The sequence below is a fragment of the Phasianus colchicus genome, chromosome 9, assembly GCF_987193195.1.
Source record: "Phasianus colchicus chromosome 9, bPhaCol1.hap1.1, whole genome shotgun sequence".
Classification (NCBI taxonomy): Eukaryota; Metazoa; Chordata; class Aves; order Galliformes; family Phasianidae; genus Phasianus; species Phasianus colchicus.
This window is the reverse complement of record NC_143444.1, coordinates 24,099,533-24,120,538: the sequence shown is the minus strand read 5'-3', so window position 1 is coordinate 24,120,538 and position 21,006 is coordinate 24,099,533. Positions and strand designations below refer to the sequence as shown.

Sequence of the window (21,006 nt, the reverse complement as noted above, 5' to 3'; positions counted from 1 at the left end):
AGCTTGGATGGCCTCTCCAACCCTGGAGTCACCAGGGCTTCCCTCTCCATGCCCTCAGCCAGCCTGAACGCTTCCAAAAGCAGGTGGGCACATCATCCCGAAGTCTCTAGCACTGTGCTGCAATCTAGCACAGAGCTGGCATGGAACATAACCATTAGGCATTCCCAAAAACCCACAGAGTTTTTCTTCTCCTAGCTTACTTTCTTCCCCTCCTTTTATTTTCTGCAGTCTTAGTGAACACAGGGTGTTTCAAAGAGCTCTCTGCCAAACTCTGGCACTTTGAAGCCAGCTGGCGGAGCAGCCCAGGGTGACAAGGAGAGGAGCGGGGTTCAGCTGGGTGAATTCCCAATAGAAATGAATCAAAGCTAGAAGAGACAGCAGCATGAGCTGCTCCAATTCAGTCTAACTGGGGGTCCTCCCTTTATCACAGCCCCAGCCCCATGGCCCCTTAGCTTTTATACTAATGCAGCCTTTGCTAAGCTTCAAATTATGTTCCTGGGTAGCCAATAAAGGTGGCTTGTAGCAAAGCCCAGGTTTCAGCTTTAATTACCAGCAGGATTTTTACACTTCTGCAGAAACTGAACTGAGAAAAAGCCAACATCTGTGATGCCTGCTGGGGAGCTGAGCACCTGCTCAGGGGAAGGCTGGCAGTCAGGGAGAGAAGGGTCAACAGATGACAATCTCCTCTTTCTGTACAGACTGAATCTCTAATATTTACTTAGCCAGATGCGAAGAGTAAAAGTATGCACAGAAAATTAACAAAGTGGGAGCACTGGTCCTTTGTCAATTGCCAGTAAGACACTCCTTGGTGACTACATGAGAGAAGGAAAATATTCTCCCTCCAGTGCCTGGAAGACAAGGCCATGTTTTCAGCAGCATTCTCCAGCTGTAACCAAGGGGTCTCATGCAGAACCTTGCAGCTTTGCTCTCACATCTGAGCCTCTTAGCTCAGAGTCCTGCACTTGCCCATACATAGAACCATAGATGTGGCACTGAGGGATGTGGTGGTGATGTGTTGACAGTTGAATTGTATGATCTTAGAGGTCTTTTTCAACCTTAATTATTCTATGGTTCTCCCACCTGCTGGCTGGAGGTTATCTTCATTAGTATGGATTAGAGAAGCATCACAGTGACTGCTCCATCAGACAGGAACCCTCACAGTTCCACCTTTGTGCCCACTGTGGCAAGCACAAATGTCAGCTAGAAAGCAGGGACACCATTTGCACGTGGTCACAGTATATATTTGAACTATGGCAGGGAGCCCAAGGAGCTGGAATCCAAGCCTGGATGAATGGTTTTGGAGCAATCAGGAATCTCCCGTATGGCATCCTGTGCTGGGCTGGAAATGGTGCCTTTGTTGGGTGATAGGACGTGTAGAGGAAGACAGAATGGTATGGGCTGAGCTGCTCACCACACAAAAGTCTGGGGCAGGTCCATATATTTGCACATTGTCTTCCTCACGATTCATTTTTCTTTCTGCTCTTGACAAAACACATACTGATCTGGGTGTGCAGTATTCTTCGGGTCCAAGGTCATCTTATATTCAGCCCAGAACAACATAACCTTAAAGGAATGGGGTATAACAAAAGACCTGGGTGGCTCTGAGCCCTGAGGAATGACAGGTCTGTAAACATCACAGCTACCTAAATTTTAAACAACCCTTTGCCAACTGCCTTTACGGCTGGCTCCCTGCAACACCCTGCTCCTGCAGTGCAGAGAGCTGGGGAACCCCTCTGAGCTGATGGTGACAGCTAAGGAGGAAAGAGAGCCTGTGCAATGCCATTCCCACTCCAGCCAGCCCAGTCAATTAAAAAATAAAGACAGAGGCGTTTGGTCTGGGGCTGCTGTTCCTATCAAATTCATTATCTCCCCATACCAACAGAAAGAGGGCAACCATTCACGTAAGACAGCTAATAATATCTGAGTACAGGACATTGCTGCTAAATTATAGGGAGGGCTTGGGAAGGGAAATTAGTGTCATTTGCAAGCCCAATAATAGGGGCTGTGCAGCATGAATGCCTGTGCGGAAGCTGGAGGAGGGTGTATGGCTTATGCAACCGTCCCTGGCATCAGGGCACAGCCACCTCCTGCCCGAGCAGCCAGCTCCACCAGCATCCCATCTATGGGCCAGAGTACCAGGGGGATGCAGCATCCCTATGCTTCCCTCCAGCCTTGTGCTAACCCAAATGCTATGCTGGGTTGTGGGTCCCAGCCAAAGGGATGCAAGGAGGGCAGCACAAGGAAATCTCGTCACTCCTGTCTCCCTTCTCATCTCCATCACTCACAGCCACTTTGACACCTAACATCCCCTACAAACCCCACACTTGGATGCAGACACCTCAGTGTCTTGTGCCCACCTTGCTTCTCCCAACCAGAATGCCACCTGCAGTCTGCATGCCCACGGATGGGACAGCTCCACATCAGCTTCCTTGCTTGCTCCCAGGGCATGGCTGTGGAACACAGCTACCCTTTTCCTCCTTCATCATCCTATAAGTCAGGCTCTCACTCCAAGGCTTCCTCCCATAGCAGCCACACTGGCTTTAGAGAGACACAATTAAGATGAAAACCACTTATTTAAAACTGCTCCTCTCCAAGCACCGCTCTGATGTCATCTTTGATCACTGAAACCAGCCTAGCCCATGGATTTGCAGGGATGAATCTTTCCAGTCTTCTCCCTTTTACCCTCCCTCCATTCAGACCAAACCAGTTTCTTTCTTCCTTCAGCACTTCCTGATGGTGCTCTAAGCATTTTGCAGAACAAAGGATGCCCCATTTTCATGCTGACCAGTGGGAACATGGAGCAAAACTCTGGGCTTGGACTGGTGGAAGGCCAGAGAGGTCACACACATCATGCTGAGTGCTTGACTCGGGTTTGGCCCAGGGCTGAGTACAGATCACGATGAACTGCAACAGGACAGGAACCCCTACACCAGCACATCCCAGAGGGAACATCCTAAGGTTACCATGGTGGGAGGAAAGCTCTGCTGGGGGATGCTGGGCCATCTCCCCCACATACAGTGGCCAGCTTAGCTCACTCCAGCACCAGCCTGGCTCTAAGCCCCCAGGCACACACACACATAGGAACTGCAAAGATCAGAGTCCTCTCATCCTCATCGTCTCCCCCTCATTGGATTGTCAGGCGTTGAAGCTCCAGCTCTCTCCTCCACTGCATGCATCCATCAGGTTGCATTTTCTATCAGACAGGAGGTTTCCTGCTTGTCAGCACTTCCACCCACGCACAAAGCTCTCTCCTGAACTCTGTATCCAGCCCTCCTCACTTTGCTTCCCTTTTTGGTTAGGGAAATGAAGAGCAGATCCACGTGCATCTCCACCCCCCCCCCCCCCCCCTTCTCCCAGGGTTATAGGGGTGCCATTACAGAGGTCCCTGAGCAGATGGGCTCATCTGCCTGAGCATTTACTTCAGTCTGGTTCATTTTGCTCTCAGGAGAGATGGAGCAGAGAGAAGAGGGAGAAGCTGCCCTGTTGCAAAAAAACACCAGTAATTTGCAATTCATCATTAGCCCAGGTGCACTCTGCTGCCATTACAGGATGACACTTTCCTCTAATGCTTACGAACAGCAGCTGTCATGCTACAAGTATGGGCACAGAAGCTACAGGCTGCTCTTAATCTCTCCAAAGGGCACAGATGTGGCAGTTTCTGAGGATTTCTGAGCTGGGTCCTGGCTGGAGATGGAGTGATCCAGCCACAGCAGGGGTTGGAAATGGATGGGTTTTAAGGTCCCTTGCAACCCATCTCATTCTGTGATTGTAAAATCCTCCCTGCCCTCGCATCCTATGAGACCAGCTCTTGTCACTTACAGGTGTGATCAGGAAATAAAGGGTTTTCAAAAACCCTGCTATTAACAACAATAAAAATAATAGAGCAGGAACATATGTCTCTCTGCAGGTCCATCACTTTCTGCTTGCTTGGATTGAAGTGTTTTGCCATCAGAGTGTGACAGCATGCTGATACATCACCAGAGCCATAAAGCTGCTGGGTTTATTACTATTATCAACCAGGTTTTCTAGAGAAACAACAGCACACCACATGTAGCTGCCTGCATGTCATTCATTTCACACTCTGCTTGGAAACTGGTCAGCTAATTCCAACCCAAATATCTCTAAAGCAGAAGGTGCCAGAACACTCAGTTTGTGTGTGCTTCTGGAACAGAGGAGTGGGACAGAGCCCCAGCAATCACTCTGACCTAACCCAGGTCTCCTGCCCAGGGACCCTGTACTCAGCTGTTTTCATAGTATTTCCTCCAACCTCATGCACATCTCAGCCTCACTGCTAACATCACCATTCCCAGTGAGATCTGATAGGGCACTAGCACTGAAAGCCTTTCATTCCATCCCTGTGTACTATTCTGTTAGTACCCCCCAAAGAAGTGTTGGTGTTCTCATGGGCTGCTCAGGGAAGCAGGGTAGCTGTGCTCTGGGAAGGTCAGGGCCATCCATCTCCTTCACCAGGGATGTCACTTGCCAGCCCAGGGGAACAGCAGGGAATTTGTCATTTGTTATTACTGCCATGAATTAGCCTTTTTCCCCTTGCTGGCAGCAGGAAGCGATGATTTCATCCTGCCCAGCAATTTAATTCCTAGTCCACATCAAACTGCTGTTTGCTGTGGCAAAACAGTGGTGTGCACAGATTGACATTTCCTTTTGGTGAGAATCCAAATACCCACATCACCCCCAGGGTGGGGCATGCCCCAGCACCAGACTGCTCAGACAGGCAGTGCATCAAGAAAAGAAGCAGTATCTCAAGATCAATCTACACCAAAAGGCTTAGAACTGAGCTCAACTTCTGGCCAGTGTTTGCACTGGACAGCAGCAAATCCTTAAAGCAAAGCAGCAAAATAAATGAAGTCACCACAGCAGTCACACTTCCAGCATCTCTAAGGTTGGGATTTTCACACCTCCCCCTCCCGTGCATTGGATTCAGAGTCCATTTTTCACAGGTACAGACAGTCACAAGCTTGTGAGAAGAAAGCAGGGGGGTGATCTCAGCTGTTGCTGTTCCCCCATCTCCCAGCAACCACTGCATCTCTTCCACCTTGCTTCCCTTCCACCCCTCACAGCTGGCAGAGCTCTCACCAGGAAGCAAGGCTCCCCACAGTGAGCATTGCCTGGGAAATGAAATGCTTCAGCCTAACATCAGGACAAGCTCTCCACCTGCAGAAGGGATGGCTCTTGGTGTGCTTCCAGCCCAGAGGAAGGGGTCTGAGAGCTGCAGGAGAGGAAGCACTTTCCCAGGGCTGACCCCAAGAGCCACGATGGCAGCTCTGAACAACCCAGGCATCACCTTGGGACAGAAGGTGAGACATAGGCATGCAAAACACTGTCACATCACCCTGCTTAACCAGTGACAGGATGAGTTCCCTGGGTTTGTTATTGCAGTAGTCACAGCTGTGCTGAAGAAATGCTCTCCAGAGAGTGGATTTTGCTTGGAGACCATTCCATGCCTGTATCAGGAGGGAAATTAGCAGTCTGAGCCTCCTCCAGAGCTTTTCTTTCTTCCAATTAATACATGAGTAATCAGCATAATTTCCTGCCAATTGTTTAATGCTCCTACACCAGGGGCTGCACTCTCCTAAGCCAACCAGCCCCACTGAGGGGACCACTGAACTGTTAAAACAACTTCTACATCCTCAGAAAGCACAAACACCTGAAAGAACATTGTCTGCAAGTTTGTCAGGACCTACAGAACCAAAAAGAGGTCAAAGGTGACAGTTTCCTGGATCACATCATTACCAGTGACAAAAAGTGGTGTCACCAATATGAGTTGCAGTCAGAACAGCAGTCCATGGAGTGGTGGCACGCAAATTCCCCAAACAAAAAGCTCAAGATACAGCCCTCAGCAGGTATGTGTGCACTGTCAGTGATGTGCACTGTCTTTTAGCATAGGAAAGGGGAGATCCTTCTGCATTTCTTGGAACTCAGACAAACCATCAGCTCTGATCACTACATCACAACACTGACTGAGCTGAAGGCTCAAACTTGCAGGGTCAGAACAGAGGAATACCACCTTTCTCCTGCAACAGGATAACACCAGGCTCCATCCCAATTTGAAGACCATGGGGCACATGGTTAGTCTTGGCTGGACTGTCCTACCCACAGTGTAGTCCAGATTTAGCATCCTGACTTCCTTCCATTTGGGAAAATGAAAAATACACTGTGTGGGCAACATTTTCCTAGCAGTAATATCATCCTAGCTGTGAAGCAATGGGTCATCTCCACTGGTGCAGGTTTTTTAATGAGTGCGGTACACAGGCTCTTATTCATCACTGTCAAAAATGCACAGCTAACAGTGGTGACTATATTGAAAAACAGAGCAAGCTCTTAGCTAGAAACCACTATCAAATAGCGTTACTGCGCTCTTCATATCTGTTATTGTTTCCATAAAACTAAACAGGAGAAATTACTTTCTGCATGATCTACATATGTTCTTCACAGTGAGATTCCCTCTGGGTTTGTGCCAGCATCCACAGATAAGCACAGAAAAATATCTGTGTAGTTAGGTCCCACAAATCCTCTGAGGAGCCTAAGGACGTCAGTTGGCACTGGGTATATGTGGACAAAAAGGTGAGATTTTTATATTCCTGAAAGCAGACTCGTCTCTGAGCAGCTGTCCATATGGTCAGCACACATTACCATCATAAAAAAAAGAAAAAGAATAAATATTAAATGCATCCAGCGTGCACTAGTGATTCAGTGTCATCCAGAGAAAGGGTATCAGGATCCCTGCAGAATGGTTGTGTTGTCACTAAGCACTGTTCAGAGCAATTCTAGCCCATGCTGTGTTTAACCATGAGAACTCTGAGTATTTATGGACCACAACAAATATGGGGCCATATCAGAGTTCACTGTTTCTACCTTTATGACTTGGCATCACAGAGAGCTGTGGGTGCCCTGTCCCTGGAGGTTCCCAAGACCAGTTTGGATGGAGACCTGGGCAGCCTGACTTGATGGGGGGCACACAGCTCATGGCAGGGGTTTGGAACGGAATGGGCTTTAAGGTCCCTTCCAACTTAAGCCATCCTATGATTCAGTCTTGCAGAAAAAGCAGGTTTGGACTCATTCATACAAGATCCATGCCATTACACTCAAGGTAATGCCTCCACTGTTACCCTGGGATGTTAGATCAAGGCTTCTTTGGATGCAAAGCTGCCAACAGAAAGCCAGGGAAGTAAGAAAGTTGAAGCAGTCCTGTGGTGACCTGAAGCCACAGCCACCTGCAGGCACAAGTCTTTTGACCCTGCAGAACAGCAGAATCTTTATTAAAACACCAGCTGGGCTGGCAGAAATCAACCTCTCAAATCATCCTGCAAAGCCCAAGTGGTGCAGGAGAACTCTTGGCTGTCCACTGGGTGCCCTTCTGAGCTCTAGGGCACCTGCTGTCCTCCTTCCCATGTGGGTTTGTGGGCATATCCTCAAGCTGTGTTTACAAAGTGATTTCAGCCTGTTTTAGGCTAAGAGGTTGCTATAGAAACAACAGATAAGAGATTGAGCTCACTGGAAGAAGGCCTGGGCTCTATTGGCTTAAACAATAGAAAAGCCCAACAGAGGAATACATCTGGCTGGAGATTGAGCACAGAGCACAGTATTGTGATGAACATATTCTGCTTTTTCGAAGACTGGATTTCTGCAGTACTGGAAGCTTTTCTGTCTTCTGAAGGGTGAGAAAGTCCACTAAATAAGGATCACAAAGAGACACATGCATCCAAGGTGGGGTTTGGCCACCTAGTAGGTTCATGCAATCATTAAGTTTGGAAAAGACCTCCAAGATCATTAGACCAACCCCAACCCACCCCCAGCCATGCCCACTAGCTGTGTCCCTCAGTGCCACATCTTCACTGTTCCTGAACACCTCCAACGATGGTAACTCCATCTCTCTGGAGATACGAAGGACCCGATTTAGGATGCAGCTAGATGAATGAAGTGACAGACTGGTGGGGGTGTTGCCTCAGGGAAGCCTGAGCCAGGATCATGAAAGTAATCCATTCCAATCCAAGCCTGAGCCATTTAAAAATGCAAACCAAGACAACAGTATGTCACCCCAAGGGTATGTTGACCCAAAGGAAGAGCCTCACTGCAGCAGCATAAAAAAATACCCAAGAAATTTAGCTGCTTGTTTCCTCTTGCAGTCAGCTTCAAACAGAAGAGGAATCCATCACCTGAAAAAACCTCCAAAGAGAAACCTCTGTGCAAAGCCCAGCCAGCACTCATCAGCGCAAAGCTATGATTAACTGCTGAAATAGCAGGGCATCTCCATTTCCAAAGGCAGAGCCACCACACAGTCCTTACAAAAAATCTTCATGTTCAGCCTGTGTTGAAACAAACCAAATCAGTTAGACATCAAGAATGAGTGTCCCTCTGCAGATCTCTGCAGGGAGTTGATCTGATTATAGAGTGAGCTGGGGAGGCACTGGGAAGCACCCAGCAGGGGGGAGCAAAAGGAAAATCAGAGAGGAGGCTCAGACCAGAGAGCCTGCCAGCAGCAAGCTCAACTGGCTGCACATGGAGATGTAGGGAGTCTACCTTATAGCTTTGTTACAGCCTCCTGAGCCTGCCTAGAGCTAAGTTTGTGCACGGGAGCAGTGCTTTGAATGGAATCCCACTTCCCAAATTAGAGGCAAAAATCAGCAGAAAGGACCAGGACGTGGTGACTCTGCTGCCACGCTGCAGCTGGGAGCTAAGAAGGACCTTATGAGACAGACCCCAGAGGAAAGCTGTTCCTCAACCCAACATCTAATAGGAAGAAGAGACATAACCTGAATCCAGCTGTCAAAGCAATGCATGGCCTCAGTATGGAAGGGAGTAAGTCCCTCCCTAGGTGAGGGTCACTGGTTTAACCTTTCTGTTCACCCCCCTCTTCTTACTTGAGCTACTTAACAGCAAGAAGAAAGGGAGAGCAAAGGAACTGCAGCATCCTCTAGAAGTCAAGATCAAAGGACACTGGAGGACAGAAATAGATTCAAGAGAAAGGCAAGGACTTTTGGGAGGAATGTGTGCTCTGCTGCTGGATCAGGACATCCTCCCCTTGGCCAGTTCCTATTATAGACAGCAGAGATACATACAGAGAAACTGATGGTAGCGGAACAAATCCTTCTGGAGTCAGGCAGGAGCTTCCTCCTGCTATTCCAGGGGTCATAGGCAAATCCCCAGCCAATAATTCAAGGAGGCTGGATATCATGGAGCAGCTAGAGCTGAGCTGGATGAGGTGAGCAGAGGAGCAATAGCACATCCATTGACAGTTTCAGCAGAAGCAAGGTGATGAATGAGGCCCAGCATCCACCCAAGGACCCCCAGAAGGAACAGGGGCAAGCTACTTACAACATAAGTCCAAGGAATATCAAGGGGAAAGGTCAGAAAAAAGGCTAGAAAGAAAATTATCACTAAAATAGAAAAATAAAAGTCAAGCTCAAGCACCAGGACCAGAGAGGCCCTGAGCTTAAATAGAACCCCCAAGACCAATATGCAGAAGGAGTGTGGGTGGATGGGGTCCCACCTGGAGCTGCTCAGGGCAATGAAGGTTCCTTAGTGCACAAAGGGGATTTGTTTCACAGAGAAAGCAATTAGGACTAGAAAGCAGGTCCTTGAGAAGCAGCTAGAGTTCATTACAGGGACCAGTAAAAGTAAATCTAAATTAGCAAGAGGAGTTTCCACATCCCTTTCTGTTAGCATTTTATTGCCAACTAGCAATGGAAAGGAGGAAAGAATTAACTTTCTGACCGTTTCTTCTCAGAGGTGTTAGGTGGGGTAATGACATAGAAAATCCATTTCCAAAATACACTCAGCTGAAATCTCACCATCTCTCCCTGGGTGGCTGCAGGGAGGGGGGAGGGTGGATTTTGCAGGAGAGGTAAAAGAGGCAGGTGAATTCCCTGGAAGCAAAAGCTGGCTGTAGGGATGCTGCCCTCCCTGAGACTTCACTCTTTGGCACATTTCTCCCCTTTCATGTAACACTGCAGGCTTCTCCCCCGCTGAACGCATGCTGAAAGGCCCATCTGTTTGCCGTAGGACAGGCAGCTCCTGGCAGATGAGCTGCCAGCGTCCACACTTCCATCATTCTGCTGTCTGCCACTGTCTCCTGGATATTAAAAATCACCCACAGAAATGATTTCTCATTGCTCTGTACTCCCTCCTCCGGTCTGTCACCTCCAGCCACTTGGCAGGTGATTAGCTGGGCACAGGAGCAGGGAAGCTGGGCTGGAGGAAATGACTATCTCCCTAAATAAACACACAGGCTGAATTAGAGTTTCTTTTGCTGGACAAGCTGACTATTATGGGATCGCATCGCTAAGCCGCATTAGGGCTTTGTGGATGCGGCTGGCCTGCTGGCCTCATCTCTGCTGCTCGGTCCTCCAATGGAGCACTGTTGGCCTGTGGCCATGGTTTCTGCAAATCTCTTGAAGTCACACAGGCTTAGGGCTCTGGTCTTGCCTAAAGATCCTTCCAAGCTTGATTTCACTGTGGGACAGATGCTCTATGAGACCCCTCTCTATTCATGACTGTCTATACTCTGGTGAGATGCCTTTTTCAACTCCATCCCTCAAAAAAACCCATATAACAGAGAAGAGCCAAGAAAACTACACTTTGTGTGTTTTTCAGGCAGCTTGGCATTTGGTAAGTATGCTTTACAACTTGAAAGGTCGACAGGATCCATGCTACAGCTGTGGCACCTTATTATGTGTTTAGAAAACTAATTAGCAACATGAGTACTACAGAGGAATTCTCTTCTGTCCCCATGTAGCTTAATCTCTTGTCCTCTGAGAAACTCAGGAAAAGATATAGATGGCTCTTGAAAGAGCAGCATTATGAAGTCACAGCATTGGAGAATTGTAGGTGTTGGAAGGGACCTCTGAAGATCATCTTGGTCCTACTCCCACCTGCCCACCCATTGACCAGCATTAAGGCAATGCTGCAGACCTCAGCATTTTGGGGAAATTTTGAATTACAGGGAAAGAAAGGAATAAAACAACAACTAACCAACCAAAACTGTTTCAAAGGAAAATTAGCAAATAAAGAAAGATAACTGTGGTATAACCTGCAGACCTCAAGTTCGCCTCTAATGCAGCTCTGCAGAGACATGCTGGGTAAGCAGCAGGGTGAAAGGGAAAATATTACTTGTGAGGCTATGAACAGGTTCATTGGAGCCAAATTAACACTCCCTTTCATGTTCCTTTTTCATACTACTGGTGGTGGGAGAGCTGACCAGTATATCCCACTGGCTAATCTCCCCACTTTGCCTCCCACTCCCCAAGCCTCCACTTGCCTCATTCTTTGTATAATGACCCCATGCACCCTCTGGCAACATGACTGATGGTTCCCAGAGTTGGCAGAGCATCACACAGCCTGGGTGCACATCCCCACACTCAATGTGCCTCCCATAACCTGGTGCAACCTGCTTCTGCATAGTCACAATCAAAGTCCCCACTTGAATTTCTTCCTTATTTATACCATCCCATAAGCCTTCCTCAGCCCAAAGTCACAAAGACCAGCCCAGATCTCCAAGGAGGGATGGCTTTTGTCCTTCATCATAAACACAAAACAACATTTGGATATGGCCAGTACCCCTCAAGGCTCTGAGCACCTGCTGGAGCTGTAGGTGTACTTGTTCATTGCAGGGGAGTTGGACTGGATGATCTTTAATGGTCCCTTCCAACTCAGATGATTCTGTCTCTATGATTCTAGGTCCCCTTTGAACCCTGGGGCTGGCACACCCTCAGGAGCCATTCAAAGCGGATTAGCTACAGCTGCTCTGGGTGGGTTCAGGATGGATTTCCAGCCTGCTGCCTGTGTGAAGATGTACTAGAAATGACATGAAAGTGAGCTTCTGACTTGATGATCCTTTTAATAACAACACTGCAGAGGGCCACGATTACTGTCTCGCACCAGAGCTCAGATCAAACACAATCAATTTTCAAGTGAAAAAGATGGCTTTCCTGACCATGCTGCTAACAACACTGTGTCCAGCATCCATCATTTAAAAATATCTTAAAATATGGCACAGATTTTCCCATCCTCAGAGCTTTGCAACCAGCATCATGCAGGCTGCAGGAGCAATGCTGTGACCAGGAGGGTTTCTACATGAGCCAGGTATCCAGGCGTGAAACGCAGCAGCAAAGCACCTGCACACCCTCTGTGCCCAACAGTTCCTTGCTCCTCGCTTCAACCCACCCAGTTTGTTTCACTGCTTGTTGTTCTCTCCGGAGAATTTCCTTGCTTGATGAAAATATTTTGTTCCTTTCCAAATGACTGCGCTCCTTGGAAATAATCATCTGTGTCAGGCAGAGGTCCTAATAGCTGGGATTAAGGAGCGGGGATGAAAAATACCCTGAGTTGTGCACAGTGGGGATGCTGACCTGCTTGCTGCTTCAGAGAGAGGGGTATGCAAGGAGCCCCCAGCAACACAGGAGCTCTTGGAACTCCTTGTCCAGCACACATCCCTCTTGCCCCTCCTCACTCCTGCTCTGATGCTCACCTTTGCCATCCATCATCCTTCTTCATCCTGAATAATCCCACAGTTTAAATGATGTCAAGCTTCTGCTAAGCACTTCACCTTTGTCCCCTGGGCTGGACCATAATTCTTCTCTAAGCATGGAGATACTCAAGGTGCTCTTAGCACAGGGGTTACTGGAGCCTATCGCCAGGTTTGGAAATTTATTCTAGGGACTGAAGCCCCACTGGGGATGTCAAGGGCCTGAAAGCCATGAGGTGCCCCCACACAGAGGAATCCCAAAGGTTTGAAGGAAACTCCCCACTCTGGAGAGAGCTGCTTCTCATCCCCCCCTACCAGGTAGGTGTGCGACAGCAGGGAGCGTACATGATTGCTTCAACAGAAGTTCCTTCCATCATGCATGCATTCTCTAGCTAATTGGAAAGCTCAATGGGAGCTGAGGAAAACAAATAGCTGCCCCTTAACACACTCGAGCGCTTTCCTTCTTCAAGGAAGGCACAGCATTCAAATGAGCTGCTTATTTACAGCTGTCGTGTTTGCTTGGAGAGCTGCACTGCACACACTGGGGTGAGCCCAGCAAAAGGTTATCTGCTGCTTCTTCACAGGGAGTGCTGCTGGCAGCCTGAGCTCAGCAATCCCCACACGTGAGCACCGCAGAGAGTTTGGACATGTGTTTTCTGAGATGAATAAGCGACATAGAATCCAGATTAAGGACCTTTCAGTGTTACCCTGACCAACCCATCTTCTGCTCTGGGATGCGTCCCCAGCCCCGTGACAACAGCAGCCAAGAGGGACACGTGCCCATGCCTCATCCTCCCCAGTTAACAGCTGTGTGTGCTCGCTTGCAGGAGGACACCCAGCTGAGAGCTGCAATTCTTATTTGTCTGGAGGAGAGGAAGGCTTAGGGAGCACAGTGGCACAGAAAGACAAGCCTTTCTTCTGGGTATGACTTCACAAAGCTTCTGGAGATTTCTTCTTTTCCTCCTGTTCCAGCTGAAGATGAAAGATAAAATCTCAAGCTTCTGTGAATTGAAAAATGAAACAAAATTAAAACAAAACCAACTGGTTGGGGTCAATTAAAATGTTTTGTTTCAGTAGTCTCTGAACATGCTGTTAATAATCAGCCTAAATGGTGGAACAAGGGTGTTTCAAATTGCTATCTTGATTGTTAAAGTGGGACCTTTCAAGAATTTCAGGGCTGTTTTGTTTTTTTTTATCTGAGCCATTTGTCAAGGCTGTTCTCATTTTGCCCTCTGAAAGTTTCAGCTTTAATAAACCTGCTCCACTTCTGACAGCAGCAGAGAAAGGCCCGGCTGTCCTTGCTGGCTCAGTCATGTCCAAAGCTGATGGGGATCCAAGGTCACACCCAAGGTCACTCCCTAAATCAGCGTCACATCAAAGGTTTGAAACTATCAGATGAGTTCTGGATCTCTCCCTGGATTTTGCTATTAGCTTTCACCAGGATTTTGCTAACGCCTTAAAAACTGCAGCCCAACTTTCATCTCCAGGCATTACGTGCAAACCACATTAACTTCTTAAGAGATTAATGGGACCATATTGTAGAGATGGCGAACATCCCCACTTCAGCTGCTGATCCAGGTGCCTTCTTCAGCATGCTCTGTGATTGCCCTAGCTGGGCAGCTTGGTTGTGGCTGGAATGAAAACTAAGTGTGTGGAAAAAGAGAAATGTCCTCAGCACTGTTTTTATTGCTGAAGCAGAGCACAAGGCATGGCTGAAGACCATTTCAACAAATGATGCTTCAACACCTGAGTTACTGCAAGGAGCACAGTAAGCTCCCTGAGTGAGCAGCAGATAGACGTTCACTTAGGAAAGAAGCTGGAGAGAAGCTTAGAAGCAGCATGGTAGAACAAAACACCAGAGCTGGCTGCTCAGAGCACAGCAAGGGAGGGATTCCCAGGGCTGCTATTATAAGCACAATTCCACACAAAATCTAGAAGAGGAATAATCATAAAATCATAAAATCTTTAAGGTTGGAAAAGAACTCTAAGATCCAGTCCAAGCATTCACTTGCCACCAATATTTCCCACTAAACCAAGGCCCTAAAAAAAGGCAAAAGGCCTTCAGGGAGCCACTTCAGCCACTTCCCCAACCTCAAGCAGACCTGCATGAAAGCAGAAAAGGTCTGGTAACTCACACACATACATTAAAAAAGTGTTGTAGGATTCTTGGAAAGCACCTTGGGAACATCGCTAGGATGTAGCATGAAGATTCCTGGAAAGAAGAGAGGAAATTCCTACAGAGGATCCCAGAAAATCCTGAGAAAACATTTGCAAGTTTCCTGGTAAGCATACTAGGACATTCCTTGAAAGTAACGTGGGATATTCCTGGAAAGCAAAGAGGAGATTTCTAGAAAGCAATGTGGAAATTCCTAGAAAGAAACATAAAAACTTCTGGAAAGTAGATGAGAATTCCTAAAAAACATACACAACTATTCCTTGGAAGGTTGGATATTGGGAAAATCTTCTCTGAAAGAGCGGTGATGCAGTGGCACAGCAGCCCAGGGAGCTGGTGGGGGTCACCATCCCCGGAGGTGTTCCAGAACAACCAGTGGGATGTGGCACTGAAGGACGTGGTCAGTGGGCATGATGGAGTCGGTTGGAGTTGGACTGGGTGATCTTAGAGGTCTTTTCCAATCTTAATGATGCTATGATTCTGTTAAATTCCTGGGAAGCACTCTAAAAAAATTAAAAATTAAACAAAATCAAAAAAGATAAAAGGCGAGAGGGGGAGAAGAAGAGAAATTCCAGGTAAACAAAAAGGGAAAATTCCTGGAAACCAACAAGAAAAATCCTAGAAAACTTCTTGGGAGATTCCTAAAAAACATCTTGGGACATAAGCAACATAGGAAATTCCTTGAAAGTAGTTGGGGAAGCTCTTGGAAGTCTTGGGGCAAACATCTGGAAAACAACCTAAAAATTTTCCAGAAAATAGCATGGAGCTTCCTAAAAATAACTCTGGAAAATTCTGAGAAAATGTGTGATAGATCCCTGCAGGATATTCCTAGAGAACAAAGCAGAAATTCCTAGAAAACATTCTACAGAATCCTTAAAAAACAACATGTGATATTCCTGAGAAATGACCTGGGATGCTCCCAAAAAATAATGGGGAAATTCCTAGGAAGAAATGTGGGAAATTCCTAGAAAGATGCCAGGGTCATTTCTAGAAAGTGATGTGGAGATTCATAGAAAGCATTGGGAATATTGCTAGAAAGTACTGGTGCTGATTTTGAGGGAGAAGAGGGTGAGGGAAGAGGGTGAGAAGAGGATGAGAGAGGTTCACCTGCCTGACTCTCTCATGACTTGCTGTTTTTTCCATGCCATCCTCAAATGCTGTTTCTCAGCCTGCTTCTGCTCACGGGGAAGAAAAGATCAGAAAGAAGCTGGTGGCATCACTTTCATAATGCTCTTCTCCCCAGCTTGCCAATTATCTCCAATAAGCCATCACACATCTGATTGACTTGCCTTTGCTTTCATGTCTGACACTTCAAACATTGGGGATGGTAAGGCAGGAAAAGGATTTGGCTACTCAAATGAAGCAAGGATTCCAAAAAATAAATCTGCTTTGTCTGGAAAGCAGTGTATGTTGCTGAGAGTGGAGAGAGACCTGGGATCTCCAGGAGAAAAGGAGCTCCTACCTCTGCCACCGACCCCAGACAGCTCCTTGGGTTTGTGCCTCAGCTTCTCCATCCAGCCCTTTTATCCAACCCATGTTCTGATGGGGAACGGCTCCCTCTATGAAGGAGGGAACCCCTCAAGCTCATGGAGCTACGGAAATAAAGCAGTCCTGGTGCTGGAAAGTGGTCACATAACACTGCCTCTGAGGATCTAACCTGATGCTTTCGTCCACTACTGTAGTGCTGGAGGCACCTCACAGGGCCTTGGTTTCAGCATCCTCCCAGCATCATCTGCTGGGCATTTCTGTGGAGCGATGGCTGCTCTCCAAGGGAATTCCTGCTCAAGCAGCCTGTGCAGATCTGCCTACAGGATGACAGCTGCTGCTAGGGCAGAGCCGTGCACGCCCACGGGCTGGCTGCATGATGAAAACAAAAATGCCTGGCTCCTGCTGGATGTTGTTTTTATTGCTTGCCTTGTGGCGGCTGCCATGGGACTCTCTTTCAGAGGAGGTCACCCAGCGTTTTCTGCTGCAAAAACAGGAGAAACAATTGCGGAGCTGAGCTGCTGTGCAGTTGGGAAAGCGGATCAATGCATCTTCGGCAGATCAATCACTGCCTTGGGCAAGGGAATTCTAGCTGGAAAAACTCCCCTGCATTTGCTGGGCCATTATTAGAGCACCACGTTCTAAATCAGGGCCTCCATCTAACAGCAGTACTCTACTTGATTAATGCTGATTAGCCCAGCTTTGCATGGTACATTGATTAAAAAGCAAGGTTCATTTCCCAGGTTTCCTTCCCAATCACATTCCCTAATTTCTTTTGGCACTTCCACAGCCTCTTAATTCTTCAGTTCTCCAAGAAGCTCATCAGACAAGGACAATGCTGAAGTACCAGCAGACAAAGGTCAGATGTGAACAGTATCCTAAGCTCTCTCCCACACTATATTGCAGATTGGCTTGTGGCATCTTGACCTTAAAGGGTTACAGAATCCAGCGCCACTCAGGAATTCCTCATGTCCCAGCAGAGCTCTCTTTTTCAGGCCTTCACATACATATCTATTTGGTTCTACTAGATCTGGAAGCAAAGGGACCTGTGTTGCCTCCTCTCCAAATTGTTAGTCAGGTTGCCATAGGAATGGCTACATGAGATTAGATCAATGGCCCACTAAATTCTGTGGCTACAACAGATGCATAAAATGCAACAGAAAAAGGACATGTATAAAGTGGTCTTGACACAAACTTCTCAGCTTTGGTGATATATGGTTTGGAGCTTCATTAGAATCGTAGGATCATAGAACCATTTGAGTTGGAAGGGTCACTTAAGGGTCACCTGGTTCAACTCCCCTGCAATGAACGGGGACACCCACAGCTCCATCAGGTGCTCAGAGCCCCACCCAACCTGACCTTGAATATCTCCAGGGACAGGGCTTCCACCAGAAGATGCATTCATCTCTTGAGGTTTTACAGCCACCACAGTTCTGTCTAATCCCTCCCTGAACTCACACCACAATATCCTGTGGCAACACATTGGGCAATTCGGTTGCACTTCATGGAAAAAGCAACTTAGTTGTGTCTATGTCAAGGCTACTGCTTGTTTGCTTTCAGAAACATCTAGTTATGAGGAAAGACAGTGATACTTCCCTCTCAGATATGATATACTATGGTAGGTCTCTGTCATTACCCCTTTAGGCACTGTTTGTTCTAGCCAGGGAGTCAGAAACGATACAGAAATGATTTTGCAGCTCATTGGAAGTTGTTTTAATAAAACAGCCAGAGCTCAGGAAAGCAACGTTCCCATTACTGCTTCACAATAAAAAAGTGAAAATTCAGAGTATCTGTAAAACACAACCAAGTAAATAATAAGTTGGCACCAAGAGCAATGAGTTAATCTAGCATCTGAATATTCACTGCTATTAAACAAGATGAAGGCTTGCCTCCTTCAGCTCTTATGTAAATAGAACTCATCTGTGATGCAGATTTTATTAATTAACTGGCAAATCGAGAAAACCCCAACAGGCTGTAATTGAACTTCATGTTGATGATGGATGAGGAGATGCTTACAGGCCATCCGCTGTGTCTGTGCAGCCGCTTTGGAGCTGCTGCCACCGCCACCATCCTCCCAGCGACATCCTGAGCAAAATCAACCAGATCCCAGTGGCAGACATCTGGATCTGATGGGATGCCTGCCACATTTGCTTCCTGAAACACCCTCTTTGGCAAGGCAGTGCATGGCAGAGCTCAGTGGGAAGGAAATTAATGCATCACTGATGCAGGGGGTGAAGGGATGAAGAAAGAAACCTCCTGTGCGGATGCTTTATGATTCTTGTTGGGGAACTAATTTTCCTTTTATTTTGATAGAGAAACAGTGAGGTGGCAGTGAGGCTCCCACCCTCGAAGCCGCTGAAGCCCGGGTTTCTCTCTGCACAGAAAGGGGAAGTGGCATTTGAAACAGTGAGATACGAGAAGAGTCTCATTATTGCTCTGGATGGCCCCTTCATTAGAGGAAAGCACGGTATTTAATGAAGGGGAAATAAAACAGGAGCTCCCTGCTGTGTCCAGAAAGGCTTCTCTTTTCAGCTCTAGTTTTTCTTTGTTCTCCTTATTTATGGAAGTGAGGAAGGCTGGCCCTATCCATCCCCATAGCACCCCATCCCTGAGTCTCACGATGGGTGCTCCAAGGTCACAACAAATCAAAACAGAACCGTAGAATCATAGAATCATTAAGGTTGGAAAAGACCACTCAGATCATCCTGTTCAACCATCAACCCATCACCACCATGCCCACTAACCATGTCCCTCAGTGTCACACCTATCTCCCTGCAGAAAGCCACCCCTGAGTGCAGTTATTACTGCACTTGCCAGCATTAGGCACCTCCCTGTGCCTGCACTCAGATGGCCAGAGGCCAGCATGGAGTACTGAGGTCTACCCCTTCTCCAACCACATGCAACTTGGATGTGGTGCTTGGGGATGTGGTTGAATGACAGATTTGGTACCTGCTGGTTGGACTTGGTGACCTTGGGGGTTGGAACTAGGTGATCTTTGAGATTCATTCCAACCCAAGCCATTCTATGATTCAGTGATTCTATGATTCTATGATTCTAAATTATTCTATAATTCTGAGATTCTATGATTCTCTGTTACCAGGAGGAAACTGAGGTGTGGGAGATGTGTCATACATGCTCAGCAACAAGTCTGAAGACCATACTTGATTTAAGGGCATAATGAACACTCTCCCGTTTAACTTCCTTGCAAAATGCCCTTATATTAATCAGGAAGAGTCTTGTTTTCTCATCACCATCTTCAAATCTCAATATGGGGTTCCTTTTTTTTTTTTTTTTTTCTTTTTCCAGCTAGCAGCAACAATTTGCTCTCTCAGTGGCATTCCACAAAGTTTTCATTATGAAAAGACAGAGCCTCCTTTCTCTTCCTCCTCTCCTACTAACTGGATTTTTTTAGCAGTGTGTCAATAGTCTTCAGGAGCAGAACCAGCTCACATTCCCTTTGCTGGGATAACCCTAGATCTGCTAGGAATTGAGATGAAAGGAGCTTGCTTTCATCCTAACATAAGCAGGCAAGAAGTGGAGCATGAACAAAGAAGATGAGCAGAGAAGTAAGAGCTGTGACTTGACTCTGGGTCTCTGCACCCAAAGCCGCCCTTTATCTCCACTCATAGCTTAGGTCTCCAGTCCCAATTAGTTCCAGAACCTCACAGGCACATTGGCTGGAGGGAACCTCTGCATGTCTCCAGTCCAATGGCTAAATTTGCTCCCAGAATTTCTCAGGATCCCTCATGACTTGTTCTCTTTCCAAAGAGAGGAAGTGTCCTGCAGTGAAAGAGCATCCTTCTAAATCCCATTTCCTGGACCTTCCAGAGACTTGGAACTGAAAGTACACAATTCTTGTAAATTACATTTCCAGCAAGTACCCCTACTAATTAAAGATTATGAAACAAATTTGCCATTGCTTCAATTAAAATCCATTCACAGCTAATGCCTTCCTCTTTTCAAACGTTATTTATTTATTGAGGGTGGGGAAGGAAGGAACCATGCTCAGAGTCTCCAGAATTCCTCTGGATTTCTAACAGCCTCGGCTCTGCCTCGTTACAGGGAATAGGTCCCTGGAGAATGCAGGCTGATTGCAGTCTAATTTATGGCATTCATCAACATACAAATTAATGCTGGGGTCTCAGATATGAGATCTCTCTATTTCCCCCCTCCCCCTCCCCTTGGCATCTACACTTCCTTCCCTCTAGTACTGCTTCTCTCCTTTGGTAGAGAAGGTTTTGCTTAGAAAACAGGTGATTTGAGCAGTTCACCTGGATTTATGAGACCAAATTAAAGCCCAATGAAGCCAAGGAGGAACCAGTCCCTGTTTTGTATAAGCTTGGGACCTGCTGCTCAATTGCCACATGCCTCAGTTTCCCCATCTGTAGCAGGGGGATGCTGTTCTGGCTTCTGTCTATTAATGGGAAAATAAAAGTGCTCTTATACTGCAGGACCCTGTGTGGATGTTTGCAGAAGGCTTTCTGTGTTTTACAATGGCTAACCCGTATTGTTCTTCGCTCTGACCTTGGAATGAGCCATACGAAAGAACGATCAAAGCCACTTACATTTCAGGCGCTTGTTGGACACCTGTTTAAGCAAGCCTAAAATTGCAAGGTCTTCCCTAGGTGGCAACCATTAACCCATAGAGTGACAGGGAGCCCTGGGGCTTTTGACAGAGTGATAAATCAGAAGCAGCTGTGGATGGAGGCCCATGTGCTGCTCCCTGCCTGGAGGCTGGTGCAGGCAGAACGCGACAGCAAAACAAATCTGAGGCCACGAAGTCAGACTGCAGCGTGCCCTGGGGCAGGAGAGCAGGGCTGGGAGCAGAATGAGACACGCAGGGAAGCAGAGTGTGTTTGAGAGAAGA

The 21,006-nt window shown here is 47.2% G+C and overlaps 1 long non-coding RNA gene across 1 annotated transcript; it reads left to right on the top strand.

Annotated features, from left to right (window-relative positions):
- Nucleotides 1-10,859: 10,859 nt before the first annotated feature.
- On the top strand, nucleotides 10,860-13,526 carry LOC149916876 (uncharacterized). Its single transcript, XR_016468965.1, has 4 exons — nucleotides 10,860-11,096; nucleotides 11,695-11,828; nucleotides 12,673-12,799; nucleotides 13,309-13,526. It is a non-coding gene; the product is annotated as an uncharacterized LOC149916876 (long non-coding RNA).
- Nucleotides 13,527-21,006: the final 7,480 nt, after the last annotated feature.